Raw genomic sequence first — 15,113 nt, forward strand, 5'->3', positions numbered from 1 at the left:
TGGATCCCAGCTGGTTTGTTCAACACTGTACAACCAGTATCCAGAACAGTGTCTAGCATATGGTAGGGACTCAGTGAGGGCTGATGAGCTCAACAAATCTAAATTCAAGAACCTCCATCCATTGTTGTTTACTTAATTTTTAAATTCCAGCCCTGAGATTCAGTTAGTTGAGGTCATTTGCAGTCCAAACCCAGATTAGTTATACTTCTTAATTCATGTTCTCTCTAAATGTAATATCTGCCTTGTTCAGCTTTACCTGACACATTGATGAAAACATCGGTCAGGCTGGAGCCCTTTAGTGTTCAGCAAGAGACCCCAGTCAAGGTGACACAGCCATTACACAGCCATTATTTCATACTCTGCGACTGAGGCAGCAAACCCAGCTTAGATTTCATCATCTCACTCTTGGGAGGCTTTTAAAATGCTTTCTTGAAATCAAAATATAGTGTCTAGTAGGTCAAATCTTATAAAATTTCTTTTTCTAGTTCAAGAATGGTCTAATACCAGGAATTTCATGTGTTTTGACCTAATTAAAAGCATACCCTATAAACTAGCCAATGTTTTATCTGCTATTTACCAGGACTTTCCTTACAGAAACTACACTGGTTCTGTTCTGCCACATCCAGAATCTATCATCTTCCATCTCTGAAAATTAAGGTGTTCACCCAAGTCATCTCCAACTAATAGAGCTCACCTTTGCAGGTTCCTTCTTTACTTAGGATGCTGTTTGCTTGAACCTAGAAACTAAGACACAGTCAGCATTACTGAGGGTGTCTCCTACCAATGCCTACATGTATTCTGGCCTTTTCTTCCACCAAATTATGTTTCACCCTTCATGCCAGAAGACTATTCCTCTTATAAAGACTCTTGTACACATGTAAGAGTTCTGAAAACAAAAGTCCTATTCCTCTTAGAGCTAGGTCAATGACATTTAAAGTGCCTCAATAAAAGTGAATGTGAAGATATTTTTAAAAGTAAATAGTAAAGTGATCACTTATACAATGATGCAATGCCTTCTCCCACTCCAAAAGTGTCAAATGACCACACAACTAATTATATGGGTAAGCCAAAAAGAAAAAAAATCGCATAAGGCATGTTTATATGTGTGACCTTCAAATAATAGATGTGAATTTTAAAGTGTCAGTAAAAATATGATTGAGATATTTTCAAAGCTGTTGAATATATTAATTTGAAATAAATATACTAACACATGAAATAATCCAACAATTATATCTTATATTATAGGCAGAGATTATATAGACAGTTACCTAGAGGAGATTAAGAGAAAAATAAAGTGTAGAAAGTTGTCTCTGCTAGTTATCATTTTCAAAAACAATAAAGCTGTTAACTAGTTATTTGTCACAATATTCTAATATGATTCTCATTTTTACAAGTATAAATGAGTTTCAGAAGTGCAATACCCTGTGCATGGGACATCATGGAATTCATTTTCCAGTTTTATTTTCTGTCCATTTGTTATTTTGCAATTAGTAATAGTGTTCAGAAGTGGAGATCAAAGAAAAAACACTCCAGTAATACAACATCACCAATGTGTTTACCATTTTTAAATACATGGAAGCAGCCTTAAAAAGCAAACTAGACCTAAGTTCTAATCAGGTAAAATACCTAATAAATATTAATATATATTATTAAATTAGAGAAGGGGGAAATGTATGACTTTAAAATGATCTAAAACTAAAAACAAGATTATTCTTGCAAGAGGCCTTAGACAAATGAACCTTAGCAACAAGATTTCAAATGAGCTGTTTTAAATAATTTTTTCTCTTTAATGGGCAGCTCTACCTAACTGTGAGAGCTTCTAGCATATAATTCAGAGGTTGCTTTTACTCCCAGGAAAGCAATGCCATGCCCTCTGTTCTTCTCAATTCAGGCTTCCAGATTGTGTTTCTGTGACCATTCAACTGTCAATTATTCATCGGGTTTTCTGGTTTGTGCCTTCTCCAAAGAACTTTGCTCCTTGCATATTTTTTTTTATTTTGAGTTGGAGTCTCAGTTGGAGTCTCGGTCACCCAGGCAGGGTGGAGTGCAGAGGCACTATCACGGCTCACTACAGACTCGACCTCCTGGGCTCAGGCAATCCTCCTAGCTCAGTCTCCTGAGTAGCTGGAACTGCAGGTGTGTGCCACCATGTCTGGGTAATTTTTTTTTTTTTTTTTTGTAGAGATTAGGTCCTGTTATGTTGCCCAGGCTAGTCTCGAACTCCTGGGCTCAAGCATTCCTCCCTCCTCAGCCTCCCAAAATGCTGGGATTACAGGTGTAAGCACCACACCTCTTGCACACTTTGAGCAATGCCCCTGGTGGTTAGCAATACCCGTGTACAACCAGGAAGGGAAGCATGACCCACCCACCAAGCTATCTAGTTGTCAATCTCAGACAAGGAAAATGCACAATGGGGTAAACAACTGAATCTACAAGTTTCAACTGGACTTGGGGACCAAGAATGAATTTGAATGTTTCCTTAACTTGGCAATGTTTCACAGCATCTTGCTCTCCTTAAATTGGTTAACTTTAGTGTTTGAAATTTCTAGGCTCACTACTACTTTAAATTTCCAGAGAGTCAGGAAACACATGCTTGGTCTATGGCCCTAAGTTACTTTCCAAATGTAATTCGTTGAAAAGGATTTGCAGCTGGAGCAAAGGTGACAGGTTGACCTTTACTGCCTGCAAAGACCTTTGTCATAATAATCAGCTGCTTTCTGGTCTGTAAGAGAACGATTCTCTCGCCTTTCATTTATTGTTTCTAATACCAACTAGGTCATTATAAATATTATTGCAAGTCTGCAGAGAGTCAGGGTTTGAGTAATGATGCCCTTGAAATGCCCCAGACCTTAATTTCAGCTGAAAAATCAGGCAAAAACAAGATGTTTTCTCCGGTGCCCTATCTTTTGGAAGAAATTTTCACCAGGATACTTGATAACCAATAATACTTATTTTCAGATAAAGATATATACAATCCTTGTATATTTCCTTGCTATTTAAATTTGGGGTGGAATTTGTCTCAAAAGAAACCATAAGTACACCCTACAATTATTCCTCCAAGTCTTCCCCCAAAGAATCTGCAACCATGTATTAGAGAAAAAAGATATACCCAAACCTTTCAGAGAGTACTAAACACCAGCTCTGAACTAACACTAATTTCTAGAAACAGAAAATACTACTGCGGGGCTCATAGTAGTCAGGTGATAGATGGAGTCTTCCATCAATTCCACATTACAGTGGACCCAGCTGGTTCATGTAACTACCTTGCAGTTATTCCCCCATTTCTGAATGTGTAGTTGAAATAGACACACTTAGCAACTGGAAGAACCCCTGTGGGATGAGGGTCACTGGAACGTCCCTTCCCTTACCAAGAGAGGAAATCGGGAGAATTTCAGAAATAAACACCACCATCAAAGTCTTGAAAGAAGCAGGGCTGGTGATACCTATCACACACTCATTTAACTCATGAATTTTGGCCGGTGCAAACATCAGATGGATTTTGGAGAATGGTTGTGGATGATCACAATATTAATCAGGTGGTGATTACATTTGTAGCTGCTGATCTAAGTGTGATATCTTTGCTAAACCAAATAAACATGGCCTCTGGTATGTGGTATTTAACCAATACCTTGCACTTCATACTAATTTGCAAGTGCCACCAGAAGTTGATTCTAACTCACCAAGAAAATGGTATTCCCTCACAGTCTTGCTTCAAAGCTATACCGATTCTCTTGCTCTCTGCTGTAATATAATCTGCAGAGATCTTGACTGTCATGCTGTTCCACTCATTCACACTGATCCAGTACACTGACAACATTATGCTGAGAGGCTCTAAAGAGCATGAAGGAGCAAGTACTTAACATCTTCATAAAATATATAGGCTGGGCTGGATGGCTCAGCCTGTAATCCCAGCACTTTGGAAGACTGAGATGAGTGGATTGCCTGAGCCCACAGGTTTGAGACCAGCCCGGGCAACTTGGCAAGACCTCACCTCTAAAACAAATCAAAAAGTTAACCAGGTATAGTGGTGCCACCAATAGTTCTGGCTACTTGGAAGGCTGAGGTGGAAGGATCACCTGAACCCAGGAGGTCAAGGCTGCGGTGAGCCTTGATCAGGTCACTACACTCCAGTCTAGGCAATAGAGACTTCGACTCAAAAAATAAAAATAAAATAAAAATATCCCCTCCAAAATTAAAGATAAGTTGCTGTACTTCATACTACCTATCACCAAATAAAGGCACAATGCTTAGGAGGCTTTTTGAATTTTAGAAACAACATAAACCACATTTTAATGTGCTCCTTTAACACCTTTAGAGAGTCATCCATACCTCTACGAATTTTGGGTGGAGACCAAAGCAAGAGAAGAGTTTGCAGTAACTTCAGGCTGCCTCATCTCTCTCTCTACCTGATCCTTGTCTCTCTACCTGATCCTTGTTATCCAGCAGTTTCAATGATACCTGAGCTCTCTGTGGCAAATCAGGATGTTGTCTGGAATCTCTGGAAAGTACCAAGGAAGATTCATGGTGGAGACCACTGGGCTTGTGAAGACAATGAATGCCCTTTCCTGCAGAGAATTATTTACCTTTTGAAAACAGCTCTGGTTTGCTACTGGGCCTTGATGGAGACTGAACACCAAACCATGGGGCATCAGGTGACCATGAGGCCTGAACTACTCACCATGAATTGACTGTTTTCTAGCCATAAGCGAGGTATGCCTAGCAGCATTCAATCATAAACCAGAAATGAAAGACTAAGATCAAGCAAGTTTAGGAGGTATGAAAACATGGCATAAGCAGTTACTCAAATTTCCACACAATTCCTGTTGTATGGTCTCCTCTCTCTCAATCCATGCTACGGCTTCTTGGTGGTCAGTTGACTAAGGAAGGTGTCTGTGTTCCATATTATCCCCATATTTATTCCCTGCAGAATAGACTTAAAAATCAGATGGACAAAATGATGCACTCTGTGGATGGCTGTCAATCTCTGTCCTAAGTCACCCCAATGTTTTCTTAATGGGTCATGAACCAAATGATCTTGGTGACAGGTAAGGAGACTATGCATGGGTCTAGAACATGGGATTCCCCTAGAAATGACCTAAGTGTGACTAATCTGTCAATAGCTGAGACCAACACTGATTCCCAGATATGGCGTCATTTCCCAGGGGTACAGACCATGAGCTGGTAGCATGTTGATTAGCACATTGAACTTCTTCCAAAATAAATGGGATATAGATTTGTTCTCACTGCAATGAACACATATTCTGAATACATATTTGCCTTCTCTGCTAAAAGGGGAGGTGGTTGTTGCGTATGCCATCAGGAGACCCACAGAATTCTTCATCAATCATCATGGCATTCTCCATAGTGTTGCTTCTGATCTCCAAACTCATTTTACAAAGAAGAAAGTGCAGCAATGGGCTCAGATCTGTGGAATAAACTAGCTAATTGAAAAGAAGGTGGAATGGCTAACTGGAGACTTAGCTATGTTACCAGTTGGGACCCTGAACCCTGAAAAGGGGTTCTGTCGTACAGGATGCAATATGTGCTTTGAATCACAGCATATTGCATGGTGTTGTCTCCTTCACAGTCAGAATACACAGATTTAGAAATAAAGAAGTGAAAGTGGGCCAGGCATGGTGACTCACAAATATAATCCCAGCACTTTGAGAGGCTGGGATGAGAGGATTGTCTGAGTCCAGGAGTTTGAGACCAGCCTGGGCAACATGGCAAGACCTCATCTCTATAATAAAATTTTTTTTAAACAAATAGATGGGCATGGTGGCATGTGCCGTAGTTCCAGTTACTAGGAAGGCTGAGGAGGAAGGATTGCCTGAGCTCAGCAGGTCAAGGCTGCAGTAGCTATGATCATGCCACTGCACTCCAACCTGGGTGACAGAGTGAGACTCTGACTTTAAAAAAAAGTAGAAGTGGGAATGTCTAATTACTCACTCTCAGAATTGGTGCTTCCCATACTGGCAAACTTGGCCTTGCTAGTTTGGAAGTCTTCATTCTCAGGAAGAAATGCTTCAGTCAGGGGCATAACAATGGTTTCATAAAAATGAGACTGCAACTTGGCCATTTTAAGCCTATACCACTAAACAAATAGAAAAAAAAAATGGCTACTCTTTTGATTGGAGGAATTGATCTCAATTACCAAGGGGAAATTAGGCTACAAAAAAAATGAAGGCAAGAAGACTATGAGTATTTCTAAAATGCAGGGGATCCCTTAGGATGCATCTCAGTACTTCCAAGCACAGTAGTGAAGGTTAACAGGAAATCTTAGCAATCAAAAGAAAGAAGGACAATTGAGGACTCAGATCCTTCAGGAAGTTTTGGGTTATTCTACCAGGCAAAGAACCCCAACCAGCTGAGATTCCAGCTGGAAAGCAGAGGAAATACGATAACTGTAGTAGAAGGAAGCCATTGACATTAATTACAACCTTGTGACCATTGAGAGAAACAAGGTGTGTAGTAGCTTTGCATAGTTTCTCCAAACTTGCTTGCTATGTGTATTTATCTGTTTATGCTAACAATTCTATTCTTCTTCTCAATTTTGCTTTAAGTACAAGTTGCTGGAGGTTCACTTTACAATGTAGTTTGTAGGTAACAAAAGGTTCTGTGGGCCTTTGACAAGAATTGATGGATAATTAATATCACCAGTGATGAACAGAATGGCCGTTGGGACTGTGTGTCTTCATTTGTGGAAGAGGCTGAGAACATCTTCACTTGAAAGGGCAGCTGCATCTTGTTAAGGAGAAATAGAGAGTTGCTTCATTGTTGTACAAAAGTTCAATTGTGTGTAGAAGAGTGTCTATGGACACTGAGTAGCCAGAGGGATGGCAGCAAATATCAGTGTATTGTCCCCGAACTCCAGATCCATCCTTGATTGCCTTCTCTGTGGCACTGGGGGCTAGTACTTCTCCTGTGCCAGCTGGCATGATAGCCTTTGTCATTTGATGGCACTGAAGGCACACTGGAGGAGGAAGGAGCTCCCCTTCCTGGTTCTGGTGTGCTCCTCTCTTGAGAGTCCTACAGCACACATGGCTTTACCAAAACCCAACCCTGCAACACAGGTGGTTTCTCTAGCATCCAGATCCTGCAGCACATGGCACCCAGCACTACTCAGTGGCCAGAAGCTGCCCCCAGTCCCCTTCAGGCAGTTTCACAGTGAAGTGCCACAGTGGACAGCTTTCCCTAGCCTCCAGTTGGGCAGCTTCAAGGCACGTTCTCAGGTGTGGTGCCTTCCTGTAGATGCTTCCCCTGGCTGCAGAGGGTAGATTTCCAGCAAATTCTGTCAGCAGAGCACCTCAGTGACTTCTCCACCAACCAGTTAGCCATGGCCATGCCCTCTCCAACGAGGCCTCCATCTCAGCTCTCAGGCAAGAGGGGTTCTTCCTTGTACTCTATCTCAGCCTCAGATGTAGTGGTTGCTTCTTTTTGTTGTTGTTTTGTTTTGTTTGTTTTTGAGTTGGAGTCTCACTCCATTGCCCAGACTGGAGTGCAGTGGCCGCTCCCGGCCACCGCAGCCTCGAACTGCTGCACTCCGACGATCCTTCCGCCTCAGCCTTCTGAGTAGCTGGAGCTACAGGCGCACGCTACCACGCCCGGCTAATTTTCTGATTTATTGTAGAGATGAGGTCTCGTCAAGTTGCCCGCGGGTCTCGAAGCCGTGGGCTCAGGCAAGTTTGCTTCTTATATCTGCTATTCCTTTATTCTTCAGAGTTCTATTTACTTCTTACTAATCAGTTCCTCCTTACTTCAATCCCATAATAGTAACTCTTTATAGAAAATTTGCCCTCCTCAAATTCCTGTGTGGTTTCTGTCTCCTGATCAGACCCTGACTGATTCAGGCAGGCAAAATAATGTTATATTTTTTCAGTATATTTTAAAAATCTATTTTTGGATAAAAAGTGTATATATACATAAACTACTTTACTATAGACTGACTGTGTGTGTACCCCTAAAATTCAAAGGCTGAAACCCTAATCCCCAGTGTGATTGTATTTGGAGGTGGGTTTTGGGGAGGTGATTAGGTTTAAATGAAATCACAAGAATGGAGCTCCCATGATAGAATCAGTGCCCTTATAAATAGATAAAGGGACCAAAGCTCTCTCTCTCTCTCTCTCTCTCTCCACCATGTGAGGATACAGTAAGAAGACGCTGATCTGCAAACCAGAAAGGAATAAGCCAGCACTGTGATTTTGGATGGTCAAGCCTTCAGAACTATGAAAAATCAGTTTCTATTGTCAAAACTACGCAGTCTGTGGTGTTTAGGTTATAGCAGCCCTAATTGACGAAGACATAATTCTTATATATTTCTGAGCTATTTGACTCTGCACATAGGAATTCAGTATTTATACACTGAATTTAAACTATCTTTTACAAAATAATCTACTGTGGAGTGATTAAGAAAACTATAGACTGAGAACTAAAGAACTGTAGTTGCTATTTCTTTTTTCATCCCTAGTCATTGCTCTTACTTAGGTAAAAATTTCACACTTCTTTTTTAACTTCTTTTCTAACTACCAAGCCCTTTTTTCCTTTGAGTGAATTTGGCCCTTGCCATTGTAGTGAGTTTACAAAGTTTCACTAGGGAAGAAAAACAAAAACTGTTCCATTGCCTAGAGTTTATAATGGAATTACTGGAAAAACAATATTTGCGATATTGTGCATTTTACTTATTCTTTCTGCATTTTGGTTTATAAGACTTTATCAACTCATGCTCAAGCTACATAATAAATTGTAACTTCTAACCTCCAAAAGTGTGTGTCCATTATGAAAGTGTGAGATCATTCAGAGGTCAGAGTTATCACTTTTGGTTTTGCTACTACATTACTATTTTTATAATTTTATATTATAATTCATTAAAGTAAGTCTTGTGACAAAAATGGTCTCAGTCAGATGTGATAGCTAATTCCTGTAATCTCAGCACTTTGGGCGGCCAAAGCAAGAGGAATGCTTGAGCCCAGAAATTCAAGATCAGCCGGGACAACATAGCAAAAAAATTTTTAAAAATTAGTTGGGTATGGTGGCATGTGCCTGTAGTCCTGCCTACTTCAGAAACTGAGGCAGAAGGATTGCCTGAGCTCAGGATCATGCCACTGTATTCCAGCCTGGCCGAAGTGAGACCCCGACTCCGAAGGAAGGAAGGAAGGAAAGAAGGAAGGAAGGAAGGAAGGAAGGAAGGAAGGAAGGAAGGAAGGAAGGAAGGAAGGAAGGAAGGAAGGAAAAGATAGTCTCACAGCCCAAAGGACAGGATTCTTACTAGCTCCTTATAAAACTTTGCTTCTAATGACTTGCAGAGACTCTAAAGGAAACCAAATCAGTATGTGGTAAACTAGTGAGTGTTCTGGTAGGAAGAGTTTTTTCGTTATTTATTTACTGAGTCAGTCTCAATCCGTCTCACAGACTGGAGTGCAGTGGCATGATCATGGCTATCACAGCCTCAACCTCCTAGGCTCAGGTGATCTTTCCACTTCATCCTTCCAAGTAGCTGGAACTACAGGCATGCACCACCATGCCTGGCTAATTTTTTTTTTTATTATAGAGGAGGCTTTGCCATGTTGCCCAGGCTGGTCTCAAGCTCCTGGGCTCAGGCAGTCCTCTCACCTCGGTTTCCCAAAGTGCTTGGATCACAGATATGAGTCATCACATCTGGCCTTTTTTTAAAAAACATTTAATTATTGGGGCTTTTATGTCAAATAACTGAATAATTATGGTTTTAATTTCTGTCCATTGAGAATTTTTATATTAGAATAATTTTTAAGTAGAGTAAAGCAGATGTCTCCAAAGATGACTCTACAACCATTCTGTGCCCTCATCATCCACTGGTCTCCACATCTTCATCTGTTTTCACAATCCCTGAGAAAGAACAAGCATTCCATGAGCCGCTAGAAAGAGTCAGGCACTGAATCCTCACAGAAAACCTACTATTGCCCCATTTTACAGATGAGAACACTAGATAGAGGAGTTAAGTTACTTGACCAACATCAAGTAGCTAATAAACAGCAGAGTTAGAATCGAACACAGGTCTTCATGATCCCAAAGTCCAAGGAACACTGGCACCATGAAAACCAAACTGGAGCATGGGAAAGGATTTAGTCCAGCAACAATTCCCTGACTCATAAAATTAAATCTTCAATTTGACTATTCAACATTTATCTGTTTGTACCAGAGTAACCTTTCAAGATGGCATCATACCTTTTGTCTCAGAAATTCAACTTTAAGGAATACATTTAAAGGAAATCATTAAGGTCACAGTCAAATGTTTATGCAATAACATTTGTGGGCAATAATCCCAAAAGTCTATCTATAGGTTGAATGTTATGGCCATGACACAAAATCAAATATTATTTAGTCTTTAAAAACAAATTATTCTAGAGGTTTCAATAGAATAGAAAGTGAGAAAAATCATGATTAAAAACATTATAGAGAGTAAAACTAACTATGTCAACATATAGACAACACATATACACATCATATTACTTTTTTATTAAAGACCAGAAGATTTACAGATATTAGCTCAGCCTAGTGGGAATACAAAAAAGTTTTGTCTTTTCAGTGTTACCTGTTCTCACCATGTTTGTGATGAGCATTATTATATTTATTATCTATAATATACATATAAGTTATAAATATATTATATAAAAGTTTAAGTTATTTATCCTAAAGTACTTTTCAGACTTTCCAAATAGGCAAATATTTGGTGGCCCAAAGATTTGGTCTGTGGAAAAAGATTTCAGAAATGTATAGTTATATTTATCAGAAATATTTATAGGACCAACTATAATTCCAATATTATTTTGTTTCAATAAGAGGCAACATTTACACTGTCATATGCAACCCATATATACATTCAATTATAGCCCTCCTGATCACATTATATATATGAGGTGGGACCCAAAAAATTGAATATATTTATTAAAAATTATGTATTTATTCTTACATGTTTAAACTTGTCACCTTCAAAGTACTCTCCGCTTGATGCAATATACCTATCAAGATACTTTTTCCACTGCTCAAAATGGTTTCTTAGTTTGTCAATTTTGATGCCTTTTAGTGATTCTGCCATTTTTTTGTTTCACTTCTTCGACTTTAGCAAAACATTCCTCTTTAAGGTGGACTTTTTTCATATAGGGAAGAAAAAAAAAAAAAAATTGTTGCTCAGGGCCAGACAGGGTGAATAGGAAGGATGGGGCAGAGGGGTCATGCCATTTTTGGTCAAAAACTGGTGAACAGTAGGCAGGTGTGATCATAAATCATTCATCATGAAATAGGCAAATGCACTGAAAGAATCTTTAAAAAAATTCACTGAAGCTGAACAAAGCCTCACACAACAATGCCAGTTGGTACACTGACGCTGATGGGTTCCTAGAACACTACAAGTACAGGCTCCAAAATATAATATGCCTTCCAAAAAATAATTAGTACACCCTCCAAATATAGTAAACCCTCCAAAAAAATAATTCTGGGTTTTGGGGACCGCCCTAATATATATTGTTAATGCCCTAGAAAATGTGATCATAATCAATAACATAGAATTCTTACTTTAAGTTTTGAGAAATAACTATCAGCATAAGCCTAGAAGCTCTCTTTCTTCAGTCCACTTCCCTGAGTTAAATTTTTGTCCTAAAAGACAAACAAAGAAATTATTAAGCCTCCATGCTCAAATGCAGTCTTTCTCTGGCTTCTCCCTGATAATGGCATTCAGCTCAGGGCTATAGATTACGATAATTGAAACCACACACTTATTTTAATTACTCTCCGCATTTTCCATTTGCCACCTTGTCAGAACAATATATGAATCGCAGTAAACAATTAGTGCACCAGAAGAAACCATGTGTAGGGCTGAACAGAAGCTAGTTCAGTTTGTTGCTCAGGCCAATGCTGTGATGATCCAAATATTTATATCTATGAATTCCAAAGTCACGAAATTATACTGTCCTTCTCTTCATGTGGAGATAAGGTCTACTGCTGAGACTTTCCTCACACTATCAGCAGATTCTGGAGGAACAAAACTGCTTTAGAATTCACCTGGGTTACCTCACTGCCACATCCTCCATTGCCCAGGCTGGTCCTTATAATCTGTGGGCAGATGAATCCACATGGCATGCCCAATTTGGGGGTTGGAAGAGAAAGACTCTTTTCTGCAGTCTAAATTTCTTTTTTGTTCCCAGCCATAAAAAGAAAAATGTCTTTACTTCTAGGTGGATTACGCTATTGCCAGACCTGTTGGTGGTTTCGATCTTTAAAAAAAAAAAAAGGCTTTGTTTTTTAGGTCTTTTCAACTCATTTAACTTCTATTTTCTCAGAGTGACAGGACCATTGGGATTTTTCTGGTGACTTTCTCTTATTTGGTTCAAGAACATGGGCAATGGATTTTTTACATTGTTAACATTTGGGTTTGTAAGACCTGAATACAGGTATGGTGAATAAGCCCAAAATGACATCTGAAGAACAACAAAACCTCTTTTATCATCTTTCCAGATTCCAGAATATAGTCTCATTGCTTATTGCTTTGGGCTCAGTACCTGAAGAATCCTGATAAAAAGACAAGAGTATAAGCTGGGAGAAATGACATATGGGGGTAAAACTTCTTTATAGTTTGTTCTTATAACCTTCTAAATCTATTTGGATATGGTTGGGAAATACACATGCTGGTTAAGCTTGGATTTGTTACTAGCATGAGATAGAGCCCCTGTAACAGAAAGTTGTTTGTGTTCTGAACCTAGTTTATGAGTTTGAGCTTCAGTGAAGTGGTTAATGAGTACACTTAACAATTGTACTTAAATTATCTGCAAATTTCAAGTAGCACCTGGCAAGATGAAAGCAAGAAGGAGATGCTCACTCAGTTGCTAAAAGATTAGAAAAGTATCCCACTGACCTGGAAATAGGGTACCTGGAAGACATGGACCAGGGATCCACCATTGTCATGTCACCTTTTATTTTGTCTCTATTGGAAGCAGAAAGTAATCTCTAAAGGGAATCAAGTTAGGATTTTGAGATTTGGCTTCAATAGCAGGCTGTATAAAAATATAGTTTATGGCTGCCCGGGCACACTGTCTCACGCTTGTAATCCTAGCAATTTTGGGAGGCCAGGGTGAAAGGATTGCTTGAGTCCTGGAGTTCAAGGCCAGTCTGGGCAACATAGCAAGATCTCATCTCTACAAAAAATAAAAAATAAAAAAATAGCTGGTAGTGGTGGCACATGCCCAAGTTCACAGCTACTAAAAAGGCTGAGGAAAGAGAATCACCTGAGCCCAGGAAGTCAGGGCTGTGGTGAGCCATGATCCTACCACTGCACTCCAGCCTAGGTAACAGAGTGCAACCCCAACTCAAACAAGCAAACAAATACAGGTAATGAAAATGACTCACTAAGTTGGAATTAACCACAATATAAAAGTTCAAGAGATTTTGGCTCCATGCTGGTCTGAAGATTCATGGCCAAGAAGAATATGCATCTCCACACCAGAAGTGGATGTGAGGAGTGGCTGTGACTTCAAGGTGGGGATTACTAAACCACAGTTGTAGTAAACATAGATTGATAAACATTAGGCAAAAGTGAGGGAGAGAAAAGTTTTAAATTGTATCTCCATGTTTGATTCTTTAAATTCTTGTATAGTCTTATCAAGCCTGCTGCTAATCAACAGGATCAAATCAGAGAAGGGTTGACAGTTATTTTGTGTTCCCTCTCCTGCTCTGTCCTCACCTGGTCGAGCACCATCATGTGATTGTCTAGCCCAGACTGAGAACTTTCTGTAGCTGCTCATCCAATCTCTAAATCTGTTGTCAGAAAAATCTGCCTGCATTAATTGATCCAAATTCTTCTGAAGCAAGTACAAGTCCTAAACCATTTCCACAAGACAAATATTTGAAATATCTGAAAACAGTTGTTGTGTGCCCCACAAACCTAAAGTTCTCTAGTCTAAATTAAGTTCCTTACATCATTTTTGCATAGAGGATGACTTCTGGTCTTTTCATCCTCCTGGTTATCCACTCCCGAATGAGTACCACTCTGTCTAATTCTTTTAGAGTGTGGCACCAGAGTGCTTGTGCCTGGTGTCCTGTCTTCAGCTGAGAGATGGGGAAGATGATCACCTTCCTCCTAGTATTCTCCCACAAACACAGGCCTAGGCTTAAGATAGCATGCTCTCACTGCTTCCTGTTGAGATCACCTCTCCCTCATTCTGTGCCATGCACTTGGTTTTACAAACCCAGAGTGGGACCTTGCATGCATCCCTGTTAAATTTCCCTGTCAAATTCAAACCTACCTCCCAGTTTCCTAAGATCTTCTGTTTTCTGTTCTGTCATCCAGCAGCAGATCTGCTAGGCCTCTAGACAATCATTTCTGGCGAGAGGGTGAATGACATCTAGTTCTTCATACCCCTCAGCAAGTCAAGGGACAGACCCAAGCTGTCAGTCTCCTACACATGCCTGTTGAGAATGTTGGGCGGGATGCCTTGCCTGGTTCCCTACCTCATATGAGAAGAGCTGTGCTGCAAGGAAAACTCTCCCATGCAATACCACCACCACCCTCCCCAACCTAGGTACCACTCTGGACCCCTTTCCAGACATCTGCCTGCTAAAATGAAGAATTGCTGGCCACCCACTTCACCACAGCAATATCACTTCCTGTCTTTCCACTTCATAGGTTGGTTCTTTGTTGACCTCTAAATCCAAATTGCCTTAGAACACAGAGTATGTTAAGTCAAGCCTTTATAAAATACCGAAAAGGCAACTTTAACAAATGAAAGAGAGACAGAGAGAGAGAGAGTGAACAATAATGAGGCTGGGGCATGAACAGAGAGGGAAAAAAGGGCAGGAGTTATGCTCTTCCTCTGGAAATTTCCATCATATTATTAAGAGGCAATTCAGCCGGGCTCGGTGGCTCAGCCTGTAATCCCGTGTCTTTGGGAGGCTGAGGTGAGTGGATTGCCTGAGCCCACGGGTTCAAGACCCGCCTGGGCAGGCGAGACCTTATCTCTACAATAAAATCAAAAAATTAACCGGGCGTGGTAGCGCGCGCCTGTAATTCTGGCTACTCGGAAGGCTGAGGCGGAGGGATCGCTGGAGCCCAGCAGGTAGAGGCTGTGGTGGCCAGGAGCGGCCACTGG

Source organism: Carlito syrichta, unplaced genomic scaffold (genome assembly GCF_000164805.1).
Source record: "Carlito syrichta isolate Samal-C Ts95f unplaced genomic scaffold, Tarsius_syrichta-2.0.1 Scaffold309726, whole genome shotgun sequence".
Taxonomy (NCBI): Eukaryota; Metazoa; Chordata; class Mammalia; order Primates; family Tarsiidae; genus Carlito; species Carlito syrichta.